Source organism: Armigeres subalbatus, chromosome 1 (genome assembly GCF_024139115.2).
Source record: "Armigeres subalbatus isolate Guangzhou_Male chromosome 1, GZ_Asu_2, whole genome shotgun sequence".
Taxonomy (NCBI): domain Eukaryota; kingdom Metazoa; phylum Arthropoda; class Insecta; order Diptera; family Culicidae; genus Armigeres; species Armigeres subalbatus.
In genome coordinates, this window is record NC_085139.1 from 41,414,137 (window position 1) to 41,437,019 (window position 22,883).

General features: G+C 39.9%; 1 protein-coding gene across 1 annotated transcript in view; it reads right to left on the reverse strand.

The window, feature by feature from the left end:
* Nucleotides 1–22,883, reverse strand: part of LOC134224624 (uncharacterized) — a 619,481-nt gene that overhangs the window by 531,052 nt on the left and 65,546 nt on the right. The window contains exon 2 of the mRNA XM_062704057.1: nucleotides 7,534–8,692. The gene's annotated coding sequence lies outside the window, so the exon portion shown is untranslated. The remainder of the gene's footprint in view (nucleotides 1–7,533; nucleotides 8,693–22,883) is intronic.

The window sequence follows — 22,883 nt, forward strand, 5'->3', positions numbered from 1 at the left end:
CTGCCTCTCGAACTTTAACCCAACAATTCCAATAAATTCCGTACGAACAGAGGTATATTCGGCTTGCAGTGGGCGAGTTATTGCATCATCATTTCCACTCCCTTCCCTACATTGACTTGTTTTCTGAATCCACTGATAATCTGTTTGAAACAAAAATCTGTAACTAAATGCGCTCCCTCAGAAGATGAAGAAACTGGCTAGTCGAATCAGTTTCGTCGTTCCAGTTTCAAAATCTACCTGTCTGGCCGTGAAGGCCGATGAGATGTTTAGCCTGAAGATGATCCTTTATGAATTTCGGGAGTACAACTTGCAGACTCACCATCTGTCTATTGATTTCAAAGCAGCCTACGATTCAGTGAAGTGCTGAGGTAGTGCTTGATGGGAAAGTTGTTGAAGAATTTGTTTATCTTTGAACACATGACATGTGACATGTGACAATGACGTTACCTGTGAAGTGAAAAGACGTATTGCTGCTGAATAGGGGCTTCCTTGAATATTGGAAACGAAATTTTCTCTGATTCGTTAGGATTTAAAAATAGGTGGACCGGAAAGCTTTTTGAGTTTTCGAACGAAAAGTGCTACGTACAATTCTCTATGGGAAATTAGAAAAAAAAAATGGGTGGCGTAGACGCATAAATCACGAGCTGTATCAAGTGTATAAAGAAGAAAAAATTGTGAATCGTATAAAATACGGCAAACTCCAGAGGGCCGGTCACTTAGTGCGAATTCCGGGAAATAGAATAGCAAAAACAATATTCACCAGAGATCCGGATAGAGGCTAGCGACTTGGTGCTGCACTTCCACTGCTGCACGCGGTGGAATCGGACCTGGAAACTGGAGGAACATCACCCAAGATTGACAATTATGGAGCTCTACAATACGTCAGTCAAAGGTTGTTTAGAGCTTCTAGTGGAGTGTCTTCACTTGTCATAAGACGATTTAGAACTATCCCATTTTATTCCACCACTTGAAGTGAACGAACGATTTATTGAAAGTCGCAGTATTATTGGATGTATTGTGGCCGTTTAGATTGCATCAATTATGCTCTCACATTTCTCAACAAGCGATATCTAAAAACTCACAACTTTCTAGGACGACTTAAAAATTGGCACATCTTCGAAAGTTCCGAAGCTTCCAGATGTTCACCTAACGGCCACACGGTGTCAATGGATGATGCTCGAATTGATTTTGATCGCACACAACTACAAAAAAAAGTCGCAGCTTTCTAGGGCGAGTTTCTAGAATTGATTAACTTTTCGGCTATTCCTGAGCTGGAGCACCACTTAGTGGCCTCCCGGGGTCAACATTTGGTTCTTGAAATGATATTGCTCTCATTTTGATGCATAAGTAGTTTTGTGAAACAGTACGGTTTATTGGCCCTTTTCTCAGAATGTTCCGGAGTTCCCGGAGGACCATTTAGCGGAGTTTTGCTCTCACATTCATAACAAACCACTGTATTCTAGGACGATATTCAAGAATTTGTCTTTACTGTGGGTGTTCCGGACATTCAGCGCCAGATGACCAATGGTGGTCAATGCGTTGGTCATGCAATGATTTTACTCTCACAATGCTACAAAAATTAATAGTTTTTAGGATTTCCAGAATTGGCATTACGCCAACAATAGATTTATAAAGAAAATCGCAACTTCAAAATATAATTTTCTACGGTGTTAGGCCATTTGGCCGAATGCCGTTTGGCCGAATGCCATTTGACCAAGTAGTTAAAAAAATTACCTTAGTTTACGAGTGGTCCTTCTCCCTACTTCCTTCTTCTTGCTTCTTTCTTCCTCCATATTCCCTCTTCTTTCTTTCTTCTTTCTTCTTTTTTCCGTCCTCTACCTTCCTTCTTCTTTCTTCCTTCTTTCCTCTTCCTTATTCCTTCTTCCTTCTTTCTGCTTCCTTCTTTCTTCCTTCCTCCTTTGTTTTTCTTCCTTCTTCATTCTTCTGTTTTCATTCTTCTTTCTTCATTCTTCCTTTTTCTTTTTTCCTTCTTGCTTCTTCTTTCTTCGTTCGTCCTTCTCCCTTCGCCCTTCTTCTTCTTTTTTCCTTCTTCCTTTTCCCTTCTTTTTTATTTCTTATTCCTTCTTCCTTCGTTTTTGTATTTTTCTTCTTTCTTTTACCTTTTTCCTTCTTACTTTTTTCTTACCTTCTTCTATTTCTTACCTTCTTCATTCTTCATTCTTCAATTTTTCTTCTTCCTTCTTCCTTCGTCCTTCCTTTATCTTCCTTCTTCTTTCTTCCTTTTCCCTTCCTTCTTCCTTCTTCTTTCTTCCTTCTTCCTGCTGCCTTCTTCCTTCTTCTTTCTTCCTTCTTCCTTCTTCCTGCTTCCTTCTTCCTTCTTCCTTCTTCCTTCTTCCTTTTTCCTTCTTTCTTCTTCCTTCTCACTACTCACTTCGTAAGGAAACGTATTTCAACTATTCGGCCAAACGGCCAAATGGCGTTCGGCCAAATGACCCTTTCGGCCAAACGGCATTCGGCCAAGTGGCCCCTAAACCTCTTCTACACCTGGTAATTTCTCCTGATGTTCCAGAACTTTCTAAAACCACATAGTGTCCATCCGGGATGAATGAGTAGTCCTTGTATTGATTTCGTTCGCTCGTTGCTACAACACTAAAATTCTAAAAAGTCTCAGTTTTCTAGGATAAACTTTCAGAATCGGCAAATTCTACGGATGCTTCGGAGCTTTCAATGGTCCACCTAGTTGCCTTCTGGTGTCAGAGGGTAGTCCTTGCAATGATTTGGCTCTCAACAAACAGATTACAAAAAATAACTGCAGCTTTCTTTTTTTATTTATATTTATTTTATTGAAAAGTATTTATGGCCACTTAACACCCTACGGGGTCCTGTCCTGCAATGGAAACTATAAAGTCAGCACGTCTGGTGGCTTTCAAACAATCAGAAACACACTGCTGAGGCATTTTCAAGAAGTTTGATACCCATATTGTTGAGGTTCCATTGGGAAATGTCCATGGCCCCTCAAGGAACCTGTTCTGGAATGGCCAATTGAAGATCTGCACGTCTGATGGACCCAAATCAATGAAAATCAACCTGTTGATGAAATATCAAGAAGTTTGATACCCATATTGCTATTTACATATCGAAATCTACGATCAGTATAATCTATGCAGGACATGTCCCTAGAAATCCGGATTTCCCGGTGATTCGAGGGTCCGGCCCGGTCAAATCCTATAACAGCATGATAAAGAACAAAATTCTGAATCGAATGAGTCTAAAATGGTTGAAAACGGTTAAAAATTGCCTAAGATATAGGCATTTTAGTTTCGTGGGTACCCGGGTACCCAGCCGGCCATTTAAAGGGTAAAAAAAATGTCGGAACCCCTCCCTCCATCCCTCCTTAATCAAAATTTCAGTTAACCCGTACAATCGATTTTGGCCGTCATTATTGTGGATATGACAGAGTTTCAACCTCATACTATGAAAATTCATTTAGATATCGCGAATTGAATTCCAAAAAGGTACCCGGGTACCCAGCCGGCCACACAAGGGTTAACGGGAATGTGTCTCTTCCATTTCCCATCCAAAGATCCGTTCGCCAGGGCTAGTAGTAGCTTATGCGGACGACATTTCGATGATCTTTTCACCTGGCTTTTCAAGACTTCGAGAGACTTTCTGGATCAGTTCTAAATGTCAATAAAACTTTTGCGGTGAATGTTGGACCTGGAAACAACGATGTGGCTGGAAAATTTTGGGAGTGATGTTCTTCAACTCTCGGAAACAAACTGTCGACTATAACTGGAAAGATATTATTCGGAAATCATCACGTCTTATGTGGCTCTTCAAGTCGCGGAATCTATGCCTTCAACAGAAAATCATCGAAATAAATACTTTTGTGACCTCACGATTATGGTACATGTCATCTATATTTTCGATTCCTAATTGCATTGCTGCTAAAATGACGTCACTGATAGGAACTTTCATATGGGAACGATATCCTACCAGAATACCGATGGAACAGCTTTCACAGGAAGTTAGCAACGGAGGGCAAAATCTGCATCTTCCGATGCATAAAAGCAAATCTTTGCTAATCACTAGATTTATTCGAACTCTCGATTACAAACCATATGCACGAACGTTCAATGAATATATTATGAACCCTTCAAATTTAGCAGGAATTCCAGCGGCATACCTATATCTGAAGTTCATTGGAAAGTTGGTCACGTATATACCAGATCAACTAAAGATAAACCCAACGTCATCGTCACTACACAGTTTTTTCCGTGAAAAGTTGCAGAAAGCAAAAGCAAAAGAACAACCAAACGTGACATGGAAACGAGTCTGGAGTAATATCAGAGATCGAGAGTTAACCGCATCGGAACGTTCATTATACTACCTTCTGGTCAACGGAAAAAATCCACATGCTGTGCTGCTGCATAGGCAACAACGAGTAGACAGTGCATTCTGTCAAAGGTGCCCCAACATCAAAGAAGATCTCGGGCATAAATTTTCTACATGCTTGCAAATTTGTCATCTTTGGAACAATCTTCACCCAAAATTGCAAGCAATTGTTGGAAGGACCTTCAAATATTTCCAAGTCCCGAGGATGGAGAATATTAGTAGTAAAGATAGGAAAAAGGCTCTAAAAATGTTCATCGTGTATATCAATTTTAATTTATAAGCTAACAACCCTTTGACTGTAGCAGCTCTCGATTTAATTTTAAATTTGTAATCGTTTTTACTATAATGCAAATGTAGTTTTGTTCTAAAAAAATGTGTTAAAAAAAAATCATATTTCGAGAAAAACTGTTTACAAAAAAATTTCCAGTACCTATTTCGTTTAATAACTATAGGCAAAATCGAAGCCCAGGGACACTTGCAGTTTGAAAGGTGCAAAAAATGCTTTACAATTGCATTTCAAAGTGAGTGGATATGTTTAGTTTTTCAAACATACGACAATTTTTTAGTTCTCTCTTAACAAAAGTTTTCTATTTGAGTTTATCTTGACAGAAAACGTGTTTTGGGTGAGAATTCAGGATACACAAAAGAACATTTTAGTCGACAAAATCACCCTTTCAAATAAACGATTCTTTTACACATCCCATAGCAACCGATCTAACAACTGCTGCTTTGGTTTAAGAAAATATACTACGGAATACTACGAAATATTATTGCGGGACCATGAGTAAAACTATCCCAAAGTTCAGACTTGGATGCCTCTTGATGAGACCTCTGTGATTAATTCATCATATAAACGGCAAAGTTTTTCGTTATTATTTGCTAGTATTTTTGGATATCACGGAAAGTTTAGAGTTGGTTACCCCTTGGGTTAAGCAATAATTGGGCAATAAAGCACTACCTCGTTTATTGTTGAAAACGATAGTGCATCGGTCAAGAATACATGAACCGATGTTATTGAGAATCTGATAATAGTCAGTAAAAATGATATTTTATGTATGAGAATTTTAGGACATGTTTTGCTGAAAAGGCCACAAATTTCGTATTAATTATTAATTTTGATTTATGAGTTGAAAAAAAAAATCTGACACGCTCAGGATCATAAGCTTCATCGTTCCGTTAAAAAAATCGAGTGTCGATGCTTCATTTTAGGACCCAATTTTTATTCTTTGTATAATTATTTATATTTATCTATAAGCATTTCATAAATATACAAAAAAAGATTATAATATGCCTGACATTATAGGATGCCTGAAATTCCTGTGTTAATTTATAATTACCTAGTTAGAGGCTCGTGCTATTTAAAAACTCATCCAAAATAACACATCAACTTCCCACAAAGGCCACAGCTCTTCTCTTTCATCACAGCCAATCACTTTAGATTAGAAGTGCGCAAAAATGAATTGGATAATAAACCCCAACTCGTGTCAGAACTGCTGATCGTGCTGCAAATCACCCACAAAACAACATCCAACGACAATGCCCACATAGGTACGGGGGAGGTCAAACGGTGCGTCAAAAATTGCGCCTTGAGCTGCAAGAGATTCACGGGTCAGCAGTGCAATCGAGGTGGCGCGACGCCGCGTGGTGTAGATGGATCATAGTGTTGATGATGATGGTCAACTGAATGGCATCCATAATTGAATCAATTTTACGAGCCGTGCGGCGGCAACGAATCAGAGCGCTCTAGCCGGAGTGAGGACTTGCGCGGATAAATTGAGCTATTGTCGAATGGGGCACTGTGTCTGTGTAACGTACACAGCGGAGGATACTTTGTGTAACTGGTTCTAGAAGAGAGACTGCTTGCAATGAAGATGATTGAAGATTGTAGTCAATTGCAACCAATTACATGTTTGTTTGTAAATTGTACAAGTGGATAATAAATCTTGCGACGGAGAGAGCATCGATCATGCTTGGACTCTAAACAAACCAGGGTATACGATTTTGGTTGTGATTTATCATTTTGATTTACGGCAAATACGTTCTAAGCTTGCTGGTGGAACGTTTTTACAAGTTTGGAAGTTAGTCCAACTATTTATAAGAATGCTCTTTTCTCACCCACAAAACTGCATACACTGCTTTTGAAAACAAAAATGCTGTTTAAATGTTAAAGCACTTAAAACCCGGCAAGGAATCAAACATAAATTTTCAGTAGATTACAGATTATAATGATTTTGTCCTTATATTGGTTTCAAAGTTCAAAAGCACTATTTTTTCTTATGGCGTTAAAAGCTCCGTATTCATTATTGTAAAGACATCTGAGTAGAATGACATTTTAGAATGTCATTTAACGCCGATTCTCAAATCAATTAAGATAGCTTTAAAACAAAAATGATTTTAATCAGCAATGACCGAGTGCTTTATATTAGGATGTTATCTTATCAATTCACTCACTGAGTGTATTACCACTTTGATTCAAACACGTTCGGAAAATTTATACTGCCAAAATCTAATGTTGCGGAAATCAAATGGGTATTGTTTTCTCGTGATACTTCACTTATTGTTACACTAGACAAATTGTGACGATTTTTTATTCGAGTTTTGCAACTAGTTGCACAAACTTCTTTTTTATGAACTTATTTTTTTCTTTGTAGTATTTTAAAATCATGCTGCATAATTATTATAATTTTTGGATGTTAAAGGTCCCTAGGTTGGACCTGATGGTAGCTTGCCTAAGCCCCCTTCCTTTTGCCAGGTGCCGATCTAGCCCTGAGTTATCACTTGACTGGGGAAGTCAGTTACTGACCTCTTCAGTGATTTGATGACCAATCAATTAACGTCCGTCGGCCAAAATGATGGACGTCAACCAGACACCTATATACTACGCTGTGCTGATGACTGTGGGACCCAGGGTTGCCATCGCAGTCAAATATTCAGAGACATACGCAAATCGTTGGCAGTGTTGCCAAGATGGTTGTTCTTGTTGTTACAACTTCGAATGCTAATATTTGGATCACATATTCAAGTAATATAGCGGATCAATTATCGAGTACCAATTTTCAGTTGAATTATAGAACCGTTTACGATAATCGCACTGGGTTCTTCATATTTTTTTCTCATTTTCTCAGCAATTACAATGGTCAATTTATGAAATAAAAGAATAACAAACAATTTACTTACCCCACGAAAAGTGGAAGCACTAAATAATCCATAGCAGTGCTTTCATGCAGAATCAACAATATTCAACAACTAATCCACTGGAAGGACGATCCGAATACGATTATTTTTCGATGCTTGTATCCATTCCCAGTAGCGCGATCTTCCGTCGAGTGTTTATCGATTTCTTCAGTAGATTTTCAGTGATCGTAGCGATGGGTTTCGTACTGAGACCTACAACAAATTTCACTATGTCGCTGATTGTTTCATTCACGGGTTTTTTCACTTCCCTTTATTGGTTGGACTTTCCACTACACAGTTACAACTTTGTTTTTTTGTTATTTACTAGTTACACTAACGAGAATAAATTCAACACACTATTTCTTCGGGTTATTCATGAGCTGCGTCAACTGCATCAGCTGAGGGTATTATTATTATTATTTTTTGTTCTAAGAGCTGCGATAGAAAATATGATTCGAATAAATCGTGGTATTCAGTGATTTCGATTCTTCTGCTGATTCGGCACTTTATTCAATTCTCCAAATGCGGTTTTATTTTCGAGTTTCACTAACAACTGCTCGTTTTCGGGTTCGTACTTTCTAAATCACTAGTTTCACAATTCGTTGAGTATAAAAAGATTATTCGTCGGGTTCACTAACATTGAATATCAAATAAGTTTGAGCGTCGGCAAAGGTCGTAGCATTGCCAGTTTTAGAAGCAGAGAGAGAAAGCTAATTGTTTAAAAACAATCTAAAAGTGAGGAATCGAAGAGTTCCCCGAGTTAAGAGGGTGGTTAGGTCCGGTACGGCTTCGACCAGCCGCTGTCAAGAACTGCTTACGAGACCTGTTGAGGTCGTTACTGGTGCTCTTGAGCCGACGACGGTTTCGAAATCAGCAGCAGCGTTTGATGCCGGTGTGGATGCTCCCACTGGGTCGAAGGGTATCGATGGCTCTGTTGGTTGTGATCTGAGCTCCATTGCCGTTGGATCATGGTAGGGGATCACTTGAGCTCGCGTAGTCAAATTATAACCATAGGGCTTGGTGTTTAATGAGTGTGGCTGCCGTGTCGTTTAACAGTGTTTGACGTTCAAGGGGCAATACAAAAATGGAAAGGCTTTACTTGATGCTTTTTTGCGAAGCTTTCCGTTGTTTTAACTGCACTGATCAAGTTCAAGCCATTGTCCTAGAAAAGATATGGAAGATGATTAGGAGAATAATTATGAGAATCGATTTTATCATTCCGTTGTGATCGTGATCGTTGAGTGTCGAAGAAAAATTAAAGGTAAAGGCAATGAGCAATAGAGACTATTTTTTCAAATAAAAAAAAATAGAAGGGTTATGTACAAGACACAATCGCCCAACGTAAACTACGTAAGGCATACGTAAAGCATTTGATGAAATATTTCAATAGAAGAAGCCCTAGGGAAGCATGCTCTTTTCGGTTTCAACATTTATTATTCAGAAACATTCCAATCATAGGGATATTTTGTTTTTCGTGCATCACTAGAAATCATAAAATGTTAATTATGTACCAAAACCCAATTAATTTGGTTGTGGTGCGCGCGAGTAGTAAACGTTGCGGACGGGAAAAGATAGTGTGTGTGTTATTACATTCTAACTCCTACTGTCTGGTAGTGTCACCAGTGTTGGTAAAATCTCAAAATCTCAAATCTCATCGGCGATTCATACCATGCGTGAGTCAAATCCCATCAGAATCATGTCCGAGAGATTTGCTCATGATTTGAATCGCAATTTGCAGCATTGCATGATATTTACGTGTTCTTCATTGTTGAATGCATTGATTTAACTATTTTTCGTCTAAAACAATGGCTAATAATTATATATATAAACAAAACATACGCCTCGATTACGTGTTGACGCTTTTTAGAACGAAATATTTTTTCGATGAGTGTGCGATTCTGGCCGAGAAACTCAAGCGCGATGCAGAATCGCAGGCGAGTTAGCTCGTGCATGAAACCTCGATGATTCAGATTTGAGTATGATTCTACCAACACTGAGTGTCATGTCAAACATTTTATTAATATCATTGCAAGACTTTTGAATCAGGGAGCAAGAAGGTGATAGCTCTATTGTATCTCATTATTATTTATTATTTATTCAGACTAAGGCCGAAGTGGCCTGTGCGGTATATAAGAGTCTCCTCCATTCGGCTCGGTCCATGGCTACACGTCGCCAACCACGCAGTCTACGGAGGGTCCGCAAGTCATCTTCCACCTGATCGATCCACCTTGTCCGCTGCGCACCTCGCCTTCTTGTGCCCGTCGGATCGTTGTCGAGAACCATTTTCACCGGGTTACTGTCCGACATTCTGGCTACGTGCCCGGCCCATCGCAGTCGTCCGATTTTCACGGTGTGAACGATGGATGGTTCTCCCAACAGCTGATGCAATTCGTGGTTCATTCGCCTCCTCCACGTACCGTCCGCCATCTGCACCCCACCATAGATGGTACGCAGCACTTTCCTTTCGAAAACTCCAAGTGCGCGTTGGTCCTCCACGAGCATCGTCCAGGTCTCGTGGCCGTAGAGGACTACCGGTCTAATGAGCGTTTTGTAGATTGTCAGTTTGGTACGGCGGCGAACTCTATTCGATCGGAGCGTCTTGCGGAGTCCAAAGTACGTACGATTTCCAGCCACTATGCGTCTCCGAATTTCTCTGCTGGTGTCATTTTCGGCAGTCACCAGTGAGCCCAAGTACACAAATTCTTCTACCACCTCGATTTCGTCACCACCGATGCAAACTCGCGGTGGGTGGCTCACATTGTCTTCTCTTGAACCTCTTCCTATCATGTACTTCGTCTTCGACGTGTTGATGACTAGTCCGATCCGCTTAGCTTCCCTCTTCAGTCTGATGTAGGCTTCCTCCATCTTCTCAAAGTTACGTGCCATAATATCTATGTCGTCGGCGAAGCCAAATAGCTGGACGGACTTATTGAAAATTGTACCACTCGTGTTAATCCCTGCTCTTCGTATTACCCCTTCCAAAGCGATGGTGAATAGCAAACACGAAATACCATCACCTTGCCACCTCTGCGGGTTTCGAAGGGACTCGAGAATGCCCCTGAAAATCGAACTACGCACATCACCCGATCCATCGTCGCCTTGATCAACCGTATCAGTTTATCCGGAAAACCGTGTTCGTGCATTAGCTGCCATAGCTGGTCCCGATCGATTGTATCATATGCGGCTTTGAAGTCGATGAATGGATGATGTGTGGGCACGTTGTATTCGCGGCATTTCTGCAGTACTTGGCGAATGGCGAACACCTGGTCCGTGGTGGAGCGTTCGCCCATAAAACCCGCCTGGTACTGCCCCACGAACTCCCTTGCAGTTGGTGCTAGTCGACGGCATAAAATTTGGGAGAGTACCTTGTAGGCGGCGTTCAGCAATGTGATTGCGCGGTAGTTGCTACAATCCAGCTTATCGCCCTTTTTGTAGATGGGACACACGACGCCTTCCATCCACTCCTGCGGCAAAACTTCCTCCTCCCAAATCTTGGTAATGACCCAGTGCAGCGCTCTAGCCAGTGCCTCACCACCGTGTTTGAATAGCTCTCCTGGTAGTTGGTCAACCCCAGGGGCTTTGTTGTTCTTCAGCCGGCCAATCTCCTCCTGGATTTCCTGGAGATCCGGAGCCGGGAAAATTATGTCCTGCGCGCGTTCTCCCAGGTCCATCACCATACCGCCATCTTCGTCTGCCACATCGCCATTCAGGTGTTCTTCGTAGTGCTGCCGCCACCTTTGGATCACCTCACGCTCGTTCGTAAGAAGGTTCCCGTTTATGTCCTTACACATATCAGGCTGTGGCACGTGGCCCTTACGTGAACGGTTTAACTTCTCATAGAACTTTCGTGTGTTATTAGCGCGGTACAGTTGCTCCGTTTCTTCACGTTTCTCCTTCTTCTATTGTATCTCATATAGCCCGTTTTAAGAACGTATGCGTTCCTAAGCTTTTGTCGTGTACAATAAGTACCGCATTATTGCACTCACGTATTATAAAAATATCTTAAGTGCATTCACACGCATTTAATTGGACAAAATATTATTAGGCCGATATAAATATTTTGTTTTAATATGTCTCACCACCCCCCCCCCCTTTCGAATTGTTTTGCTCAAAAATCACAACTTGAGGGACAACAAAAAAAATTTCCGGTAAATTTTGAAAACTTTCAAAACATTCATTTTGCAAACCACCACAGAAACCCCAAGCAACCAGAAGTTCAGATTTTACTTAAATTTACTCTTAACCGAACTAATTGGTTCACTATGGTTCACATCAAGTTCCAAGCATCCTTAACGGAACTTTAAAGTTCACTTAAAGCACCTTAATGTTCCGTTACATATCAAAAATTACTTAAAATGAGAGCTGATTAAGCCAAAATAGCCCTTCTTATCCGAACTTCTGGTTGCTTGGGATATCTTCTCTTCCAAAACCTCCACACGCCAGATTTGTTTCCATATGCTTGATCTCGAGTTATGATGAAATTGGTGTTTCATTTGTATAGGAGCCAGGGTTCAAAGAGGAGAGGGGTCTCTAAGGCTGTGAACCATTCCACCGATTCGTTTAACTTTTAGTTAAAATTTGACACTTCGATGGTTATTTTCCCATCGTGGTTAAAATTTAACTCCGTAGCCGACCCATTTGAGTTTCGACAGATTGATAGTTATTCGGAACAAAATGGGTTCGGCGCCAATTTTCTCGGGAACAAAGTTTAACTATTGAACTGTCAAATCTAACCATGCTCCGGAGCAGCGTTATTTTTAACCACGGCGAAATAACCATCGAACTGTCAAACTTTAACTAAAAGTTAAACGAATCGGTGGAATGGTTCACAGCCTAACCATCTTAAGAACTTTCCCCGGCCCAAAAACCTCTGCATTCAAATTTTCATGCCGCTCGATTCAGTAGAAGAAGAAGAAGATTACTCCCTCCCCCTTGACTTTGCGGAGACCATAATCTTCTTATATATAAAAATGAAATGGTCTGTGTTCGTATCCGCATAACTCGAAAACGGCTGGTTGGATTTTCTTCATTCCTTCATCAGTTACATCCGTAATAGTTTCCGACGGGTTTATATGATATTTCCTTAGTCGAAAATCATTAGTAAAGTTGAGTAAGTCGTGAAAAACTAAAATAAAGACTATGTCTGAAACTTGATTATGCATATGTACAACATGTGATAGATTTAAGTTCGGAAAAGGTATTGGAGGGTAACCGCCCCTTCGGTGGGGTTTGATCCCACGACCCCAGTTACTGGGGTCGTGGGATCAAACCCCACCGAAGGGGCGGTTACCCTCCAATACCTTTTCCGAACTTAAATCTATCACATGTTGTACATATGCATAATCAAGTTTCAGACATAGTAATTAATTTCCACTCCGGGTGGCTTAATACACGGCATATAGGCAATTAACTTTGAATGTACTAAAATAAAGATTTGTATGAGAATTTCGTATGGGCAGTTAACAACGCGCATTTTCGCCTACTATGCAGGACAACGTCTGCCGTGTTGACTAGTTTTTAACTTAGTTGACTAGTTTTTTTTAACTTTTTATTAAATATGTGTAACGGCCTTATTAGTTTTCAGTTTGCAAAAAAAAATGCATTTTCCAAAGTCGTTTTTTGATATAAATTGATTGCATTACTAGCAAGGGCATTGGCATTGATAATAATTCTAGACCAACATTTGAAAAGGGCGTAACAGCCAAAAATTATTCCTTCTGATTCTTTGTCTACATATAAAGCTATATATGTGGACGAATAATCAGAAGGAATAAATGTTGGCTGTTACGCCCTTTTCAAATGTTGGTCTAGAATTGATCGTCTCATGCCTGCACAAACATGCCCCTATCTGGATCACTTTTTATACACCATTACGTATTTTTGTTACATTTGTTTCGACCGCGGTCACTGGTCCGGCTCCATTGTTCTACTTTTTGTGCGAAACACCGCACAAAAAGGAGAGTCCAAAAGCCAACCGCACTGAACGGCGACGGCCGAAACGAGACTCTTGCGGACAAGAAAAGAGGGTGCTGCCAAAATGATCCGATACCCTATTTTAATATTCATTTCCCAAAGTTTCAATATAATTGACAAATTGTTAGAGAATTTCCGAATCGATTGATATATAAATCTCAAAAATCCATCGGAAGATAAAGGCGCTATTAAAGTTCAAAATCTTACATGATATCGTGACGGTCTCGAATTTGGAAATTTTCATTTGTCACCCTATATCCGAGTCTTCCCCTTAGACGTAGTTTACGTCAAAAAAACGAGTACGCAACGTCTTGCTTTTCCTTTGTTCCCTATTCAAAGTTCTCCTATGACTGAACAAAAAAACATAAATGGTGGAGACCCATAAATGAGCAAAAGCGCCCCATTTTCAAAGTCACTCATAAGAAAACAAAAATATCTAATAAGTAATCGAAAGTTACTGATGAGTAACTGGACGTGATCTTTGAAAACCTATACGTGAGTACCCGAAATTGACTCTTAATTCCATGTAAGTGACTTACGAGAGACTAAAAGCGATTTCTCAATTGCGTTTGATGAAGCAATTTCGGTGTTTCATATTTGACGCTGGTTATGGATTTTATTCAACTTTGATTCTGCCCGACCTCGCGTTCCGCGTATTTTTAATACAATCTTCCAAAATCTTAAAGTTTTCACAGCTTCTTTTTAAAAAGTAAAATATTGTGCGCAATAGAACCCCAAAACCACGCCCCACCGTGGCTACGCCACTGGTGATCGAGTTTAATTAATTGATGAGTGACTGGAAGAGATTCATTAAACTGAAAGAGATCCCTGTGTAACCGGGAGATACTTAAAAGCCACCAGAAGTGACACACGAGGGACTGTAAGTGATGCATAAAATCACCCAAGTGGCACACTTGCCATAAAAGAGTTTCTGTGACCGAAGTACGACCACATACGGTCGTATCGTCGTGCCGTCGTTGTGACTACTGGGACTAATTTCGATTTTTGATTTTCTAAAAAATCTACGAAAAAATATCAAATTTGAAACAGAAAGTAGTCATCCCACTATCAATAAGACCCTTGAATGGTGGTAATGGCAATTTGACTCGAAGTCACCCACATGTTACCGGAACTGTCATGTGACCCAAAAAAACGAATGTTATCTGTGTACAACCTGAATTCATTCGTAAATCACCAAAGCTACCAGAAGTCTCTTATGAGTAACCGAAAGTCAATTGTAAGTAACCCGGAGTAAGTCATTAGTCACAAGCTCTGGCCATCCGGAAGATGCTCCCTGAAGAACCAAAACCCGAGCACGACGCTACGCCAAACCAGACATGACGTTAAATACCCGGATGAGCAGCTGAAATACCTCAAACCTAAATCCCAACCCCGTCCATCACCAAATTACGCAATCTAACCTTGAATCGCCACGAGTATCTTGGTCTTTGTCCCTTTCCCTTACTAACTGTTGATAATAAGATGATATCGATTGTAAATATCATTAAGAGTCTCGGCTCCGTTAAGTGTTATACACGCCTGAGCCTGACTATAGATAAAAAAAAGTCATTAGTCACCGAAAGTAACAGCAAACGGTCCAAAAAGGACCGCAAGTAACCTAATAATGATTACGAGAATAGTTGAAGCACACTGATGAATGACTAGATGCGACAATTAAAAACCGACCACGACTCGTAGGTAACCGGAAGTGAGTCATAAGTAACCAAAGGTAACCAATAAAAGCTAGTTGAGACTTAGTGATTCAAAATAACTAACAAGTTACCGAAATGCATCTCAAACATTACAGGAAACGACTCATAAAAACCAATGATGATCCGTAAACAACTGGAAGAGACTCGTCTAGCTATAAAAATGGAAAGCCACCTATAAATGACAGGAAGTGACCTATTGGTAACCCAAAGTCATCCGTTAATATCAGAAAGTGATTTTTTGGTTGACCCAAATCCACTCACAAGTAATCCGAAGTGTCTCATAAATGATCTAAGTTTGCCAATGAGTGGTTTAAAGATACTCAAAATCCATTTTAAAAACCTTAAATCGCTCGCAGATAATTGGAAGTTACTTAAGTTACCCGTAAAAACCGTAAGTTATCCATTAGTGATTCATTGATTACCAAACGTGACCGTTGGAGCGATAGGCCGTTTAGCCGAAAGGTATTCAATTGAACGCCATTTAGTCGAAGACAAGTAGGTCGAATATGTTATTCAGCCGAACAAACCATCAGGCCGAGACCCATATGTCCGAAAGTCATTTGGTCGAAAAGGTCATGGACAAACGGCCGAGTTTTTGGTTTTCCGAAAATATCATTCGGCCGAAAAAGTCGTTTGAAAGGATACATCATTGGCAGCAAAATAAAATTTCCACAAAGAATTTTAGAAATAATCCATGAAATATTAGGAAATTTCCAATAAAAAATCAGGGTATGAGCAACAAATAAATATAGAATTTCCAAAAATGATGCAAATGAATCATCTATGGAAAATTACTTACTTTTATTCTTTTTTTTTCTTTACAGAAATTTTCATATTTTTATTGCTCTTTATTGAATATTTTGTGGAATTTTTTAATTTTCCATGGAAAAAAATGTTTTTTTTTTGGAAAATTTTGTTATTATATATTGCTAATATTGGAAATTCGAAATTTTGTATTTTTTCCGTGGAACATTTTGATATTTTTATGGAAAATTCTTCACTTATAATTGCAATTTTCGCTTTTAAAAGTGCTAATTTATTTACAGGACATTTGGCCGAAAACATCGTTTTGGAAGAATTAGATGCCGTTTAGTAGAAATGGTCGACAGAAAGGGCTATTTGTCTCAAAGGGGTATATGTCCGAAAATGTTGTTTGGCCCAAAGTGAGTTTGACCGAAATTTAACCAATTGACCGAACGGTATGGTGTAATTCGTAGATTGGACCCTAGTTTAACTTTTGAGATCCTTATCCAGGATGCTATCAGAAATCAGGGGGAGTGGTCCTTAATTCCAGTCTTAGACAAAAATAACAAAAGCATAAGAATTACTACTCCTGACCACGCCCATCTTCACCGTAATTAGGGAGAGGAAGGAAGGGTTGATGTGGTACTTACTCAATGAGGGGCCACCGACTTAGCGACACCCTCTTAAGTACCACGGAATTGGATAATGAGGAAGGTATTCGTCGGGTCAAGATTTGCCTGTAGCTGGCAATATAACCGTGGCAGATCTTACCCCGTAACACACCACGTAAATGTGTCTACCTACGGACATGTCATTTGGTTGAATATGTTATTCGGCTAAAAATAATTACTTTGCCGAAATTTTCATTTGGCAGAAAGAGCCATTTCGTGGAAAGTTCATTTGGAAGAAAAGGGCAATTTTCCCTATGGGTTCAACGTGCAAAAATGTCGTTTGGCAAACAGGTCGTTTTGCCCAGAATGTCATTTGGACGAACGAATCATACGACCAGAAATGTTGTTTGCTGAGCGAGTCATAAGCCCAAAAATATCGTTTGACTGAACAGGTCATTTGGCTGAAAAAATCAATTGGCCGAATAAACTATTTAACTGGAAAATCCGTATGGCAGAAACGCTCCTATGACCGAAATGGTAATTTATCCGAAAATGACGTTTGGTCGAACAGATCATCTTTGCGAAAATGCCATTTGGCAGAAAAGGCCATATGGCCAAAAATGTTATTGGGTCGAAAATGACGTTTGACAGAACATGTAATTTGGCTGAAAATGTTATTTAGCCAAAGGGGTTGTTTGTGCGGAATTTATATTTGGCCTAAAATGTCGTTTGAAAAGCAAGTCATATGGCCAAGAATGTCATTTTGATGAACGGTATGATCCCCTTGTATGTTACGTGATTAGGAAAAATTGAGAAGTGAGAAGTAGTAATAAAGAAGTTAGAAATGAGAAGTGAAAAGTGAAAGGTAGACAGTGAAGGGTGCGAAGTGGGACGTGAGAAATGAGGAGCAAGAAGTGAGAATTGAGAAATGTCGCTTTACACTTCTCATTCCACATTTATCACTTCTAACTTCTAACGTTTCTTCCACTTCCCATCTCTTAGGGGTCGTACACTTATTACGTAAGCATTTTATCTGGGTTTTTCTACCCCCCTCCCCCCATATAAGATTTTTTTCATACTAAAATAACACGTCAAAAAAAGTGACTATGTTCACTTTTCACTTCTTATTACTCGGTGTGAAGAATGAGATGTGAGAATCAAAATGAGTTTTACGTCTAACTTCTCATTTCTCATTTGTCATAAGAAGAGCTAAATAAGAAGTGAGATGTGTAACTTTTTGGAAATTGTCTCGACTTCCCTGGGCATAAAAGTATCATCGTGTTAGCCTCATGATATACGGATGCAAAAATGGTAACTTGGCTTAGAAACCTCGCAGTTAACAACTGTGGAAGTGCTTAATGAACACTAAGCTGCGAGGCGGCTCTATCCCAGTGTGGGGATGTAATGCCAATAAGAAGAAGAAGAATAAGTAGATGTGTAACTTTTCAATTTTTAGATCTCATTTCTCACCTCCTCCTTCTAGGTTTCATATCTCATTTTTACTCCTCACTTCTCTCCGGTTTTTCATTTCTCATTTCTCACTTCGCACTCTACTATGGCCCAGGTTACATATTTACGCAAAAAGAGCATTTTACGCCAAAACTATATTTTTTAGGAAAAAATGGTGTTCTACAAAATTGTTCAAAACATTATATCCATCATTATGGTGCTATCAAAAATAGAGTGGCTGATTATTTAAAAAAAATAGCTTTTCTGTAGCTCTTAAGTTGGCTGACTAAGATATTTTCGGCGATATTCGGCGGCGTTGGTCAGAATTTTGATCGGCGGCGGCGGCGTGAATCGGCCTGGATTTTTTTTATTATGTTTCTTTAGGTTTTTTGCATTTTTTTCGGGATATTTTTAAGACATTGGGTCGTATGAATAAAAAGTAGTAAGTTCGAGTTTACTACATTTTGAGTAGTAAACGTCACTTCTGGAACATGTTCGTATGAATAAAAGAGACTTTACTACACTACACATTTCGAACATACTACAAACAACTGTTTCGGTATGAATAAAAGAAGAGTTTACTACTGATTTCTTGTAGTCTGCTCAAGACGTTGCTACTCATGTTTAAAATGAAAATTATTCATCAGAATCGAAGCGAATCGGCTTTGTTCTTGAAAATAGAAGTCCAATTGAAGAAAAACAAACAAAACAGACATGTCTTTTGTTGATTAGCATTAGAAATCATCATCGTCATCATGGGGTCTCTTTTGTTTTGACGTTTCTGCATGTAGTAAATGGTAGTAAACTGTAGTAAAAGCTAAGTTCGAATGTAGCATATGCCATAAGTTCGAATTTTTTTTTATTCATATCAAACATGTAGTTTTCTTTGTGGACTTTATTTTTGAGTAGATACTACAAACGTTGAGTTTTGCTACTTTTTATTCATACGACCCATTAATGGAAGAATCTTTCGAATTTCGCCTGAAAAATCTTATGAACTTCTTCAAAAAATTCTCCAGAATTTCAAAAGAAAATTCTCATTTTTTACATGAATTAATTTGAATAGCGCAATCAACATAAATACATGAAAGCTTTTGATTGCAGTACTCAAATTAATTCATGAAAAAAATGATACTTAGGTCCTTTTGAAAAGTTAATCGAGAATTGTTTACAATTTCTGCGGGGTTCAGAATGTAGATTTCAATATTTTTTTTTTGATTTCAATGGAACATTGCTCGGGACCAGAGCATAAAATATTCACTTTCATGAAGCACATTCACTCCGACTTTTGACGTTCGTGTTTAGATTATTCAAAACATAGAATGACTTACTCAGTTCACTTCTTCATAAATCCATTCAATTGATTACCACTGAGTATGGTAAATGCGCGCGAAAAAAACAAAATTAGCCTTGATTATATTGACATTTGGCGCTAAAAATGCCTCTCAATTGAACATCGGGATTAGATCTATGCGTGTATTTATTTAAATCATTAAACATGTGTTCAGTTTTACGATTTTTTAATAATTTGTGATAATCAAATAAATACTCACTGACCCATATTCAGTCTGAAAATTGACAGTGCAGAGCCGAATATGAATGTGTTTAGAAATGAGGTGACAGAGAAGGCCGATTGACTTCATAAAAAATAATCGAATATCTAAAGCTCTGCTCGGGACTTAAGGCATTTCTTTGGATTTATAAGAGAAATTATTTGTTCAGTAGCCGAATGATAACTGCATGTCATTTAACTGCAAAGCTTTTTGATAACTACAACTAATTTGGCTGCAAAGCTCGATAGTTGCAACAGTTTGGAATTATTGGACCGTTGAACTTCAAAACGGTGTCAAAGTCGATGATAGCTGCACTGCAGCTGACAACCGTTTGATATCTAGAATGCGTTGCATTTCAACGACTAATGTATTGTCCATAAGAAATTCTCGGGAAATTCCATTGGCCGAAATTCAAAAAATACCGCCGAAAAAGTCGTTTTTCTTTACAGGTCATTTGGCCGAATGGGTCATCAGCTCAAAATGCCGTTTCACCGAAATCGTCGAAACAGAATGGGCCAAATTCCAATGACTGAACGGAAAATATGGTCAAGAATTGGCATTTACGGCGAAATGGCTTTATTGTCAAAAGATCATTGAGCGAAATGAGCTTCTCTACTTTGTAAGTCGATTTAAGCCAAAAGTCATCTAAGCAAATCCCATTAAGCTGAAGAATTGAATGTATATCTGAACGGTTATCAGGTGAAAATGTTTTGTCTGCAAAAGTAGCTTGGCCATAAGCGTTGACAATGCCGTTTGGTAGGTGGTAATTTGGCAGAAAGAGCCATTTGGCCCGAAAATGTCATTCCTGTAAAAAAAACCCTTTCGACCAAACTGCATTTTCTGCCAAATGACGTATTCGGATAAACGACTTCTTAGCAAGATGATCAAGTCAGGCAAACGACACTTTTCGCATAAAATGACATTTGGCTGAAATAGTTGGGCATAGCATTATACGATGACAAAGCCAAATATTTGATTTTTGGTTCAGTGTGTCGAAGATTTTCAGGTTTGCGGTAGAATTTTGACAGCCGCGGAAGAACTTTGCGGAATTCGCAGAATGAATAATTTTGGAAAGATTGACAATATATGATACACTTGAGATAAAAAATAACATATCTCCAATTTTTCTACATACTCAAGTGCCGTGTAAACATTTTTTTGACTGCCCTAATCGCAGAAATATCGAAATATTGGCAGAAAAAAACGAATATAACTTTTGACCGGAAAAAGATATTGAGCATATTTACCCCTCAAAAGTTGCGTTTTTGAGCTCTAAAATCACCCGATAACGACTTTTCCAAAAAATCGAAAACAAAAAAGTAGCTCAAAACTCTGTTTTTTAGGGACTCCCTAATACATGTACGTAAAATTGCTCTGAATCAGCCAACTAAGGAAAAAGCTGTTTTAGCAACATTTATTGGAATAAGGCGCTACAATTTTGTAAAACACTACATGTCAGTTTCCCGAGAAATAAAAAATATATATGGCCAATATTATACCCAATTTTTGTTAGCACTATAATGATGGCCTTCATTTCATTTATTTAGTCTACATCTATACAGATAACACTGAATCAACAATTTGACGCCACAATACACGGTTCGAGGCCGCATCTCTCCATCCTCGAATACGCCCCACGCTCGCCAAGTCGTTCTGCACCTGGTCTGCCCATCTCGCTCGCTGCGCTCCACGTCGTCTCGTACCTGCCGGATCGGAAGCGAACACCATCTTTGCAGGGTTGCTGTCCGGCATTCTTGCAACATGCCCTGCCCATCGTACCCTTCCGCCTTTAGCTACCTTCTGGATACTGGGTTCGCCGTAGAGCTGGGCGAGCTCATGGTTCATTCTTCGCCGCCACACACCGTCTTCTTTGTACACCGCCAAAGATGGCCCAAAGCCACGTCTCTCGAATACCTGAGTGCTTGCAAGTCCTCCTCGAGCATTGTCCATGTTTCATGTCCGTAGAGGACTACCGGTCTTATTAACGTCTTGTACATGACACATTTGGTGCGGTGGCGAATCTTTTCGACCGCAGTTTCTTCTGGAGCCCGTAGTAGGCCCGACTTCCACAGATGATGCGCCTTCGTATTTCACGACTAACGTTGTTGTCAGCCGTTAGCAAGGATCCGAGGTAGACGAATTCCTCGACCACCTCGAAGGTATCCCCGTCTATCGTAACATTGCTTCCCAGGCGGACCCTGTCGCGCTCGGTTCCACCCACAAGCATGTACTTTGTCTTTGACGCATTCACTACCAGTCCAACTTTTGTTGCTTCACGTTTCAGGCGGGTGTACAGTTCTGCCACCTTTGCAAATGTTCGGCCGACAATGTCCATGTCATCCGCGAAGCAAATAAATTGACTGGATCTGTTGAAAATCGTACCCCGGCTGTTACACCCGGCTCTCCGCATGACACCTTCTAGCGCAATGTTGAACAACAGGCACGAAAGTCCATCACCTTGTCTTAGTCCCCGGCGCGATTCGAACGAATTGGAGTGTTCGCCCGAGATCTTCACACAGTTTTGCACACCATCCACCGTTGCTTTGATCAGTCTGGTAAGCTGACCATGGAAGCTGTTCTTTTCCATAATTTTCGATAGCTCTACGCGGTCTATACTGTCGTATGCCGCCTTGAAATCAACGAACAGATGGTGCGTTGGGACCTGGTATTCACGGCATTTTGAAGGATTTGCCGTACAGTAAAGATCTGGTCCGTTGTCGAGCGGCCGTCAACGAAGCCGGCTTGATAACTTCCACGAACTCGTTCACTAATGGTGACAGACGACTGAAGATGATCTGGGATATCACTTTGTAGGCGGCATTAAGGATGGTGATCGCTCGAAAGTTCTCACACTCCAGTTTGTCGCCTTTCTTGTAGATGGGGCATATAACCCCTTCCTTCCACTCCTCCGGTAGCTGTTCGGTTTCCCAGATTCTGACTATCAGTTTGTGCAGGCAAGTGGCCAGCTTTTCCGGGCCCATCTTGATGAGCTCAGCTCCGATACCATCCTTACCAGCTGCTTTATTGGTCTTTAGCTGTTGAATGGCATCCTTAACTTCCCTCAAGGTGGGGGATGGTTGACTTCCATCGTCCGCTGAACTGACGTAGTCATCTCCTCCGCTGCCTTGACTTTCATTGCCTGTACTCTCAGCGCCATTCAGATGTTCCTCGTAGTGCTGCTTCCACCTTTCGATCACCACACGTTCGTCCGTCAAGATGCTCCCATCCTTATCCCGGCACATTTCGGCTCGCGGCACGAAGCCTTTGCGGGATGCGTTGAGCTTTTGATAGAACTTACGTGTATCTTGAGA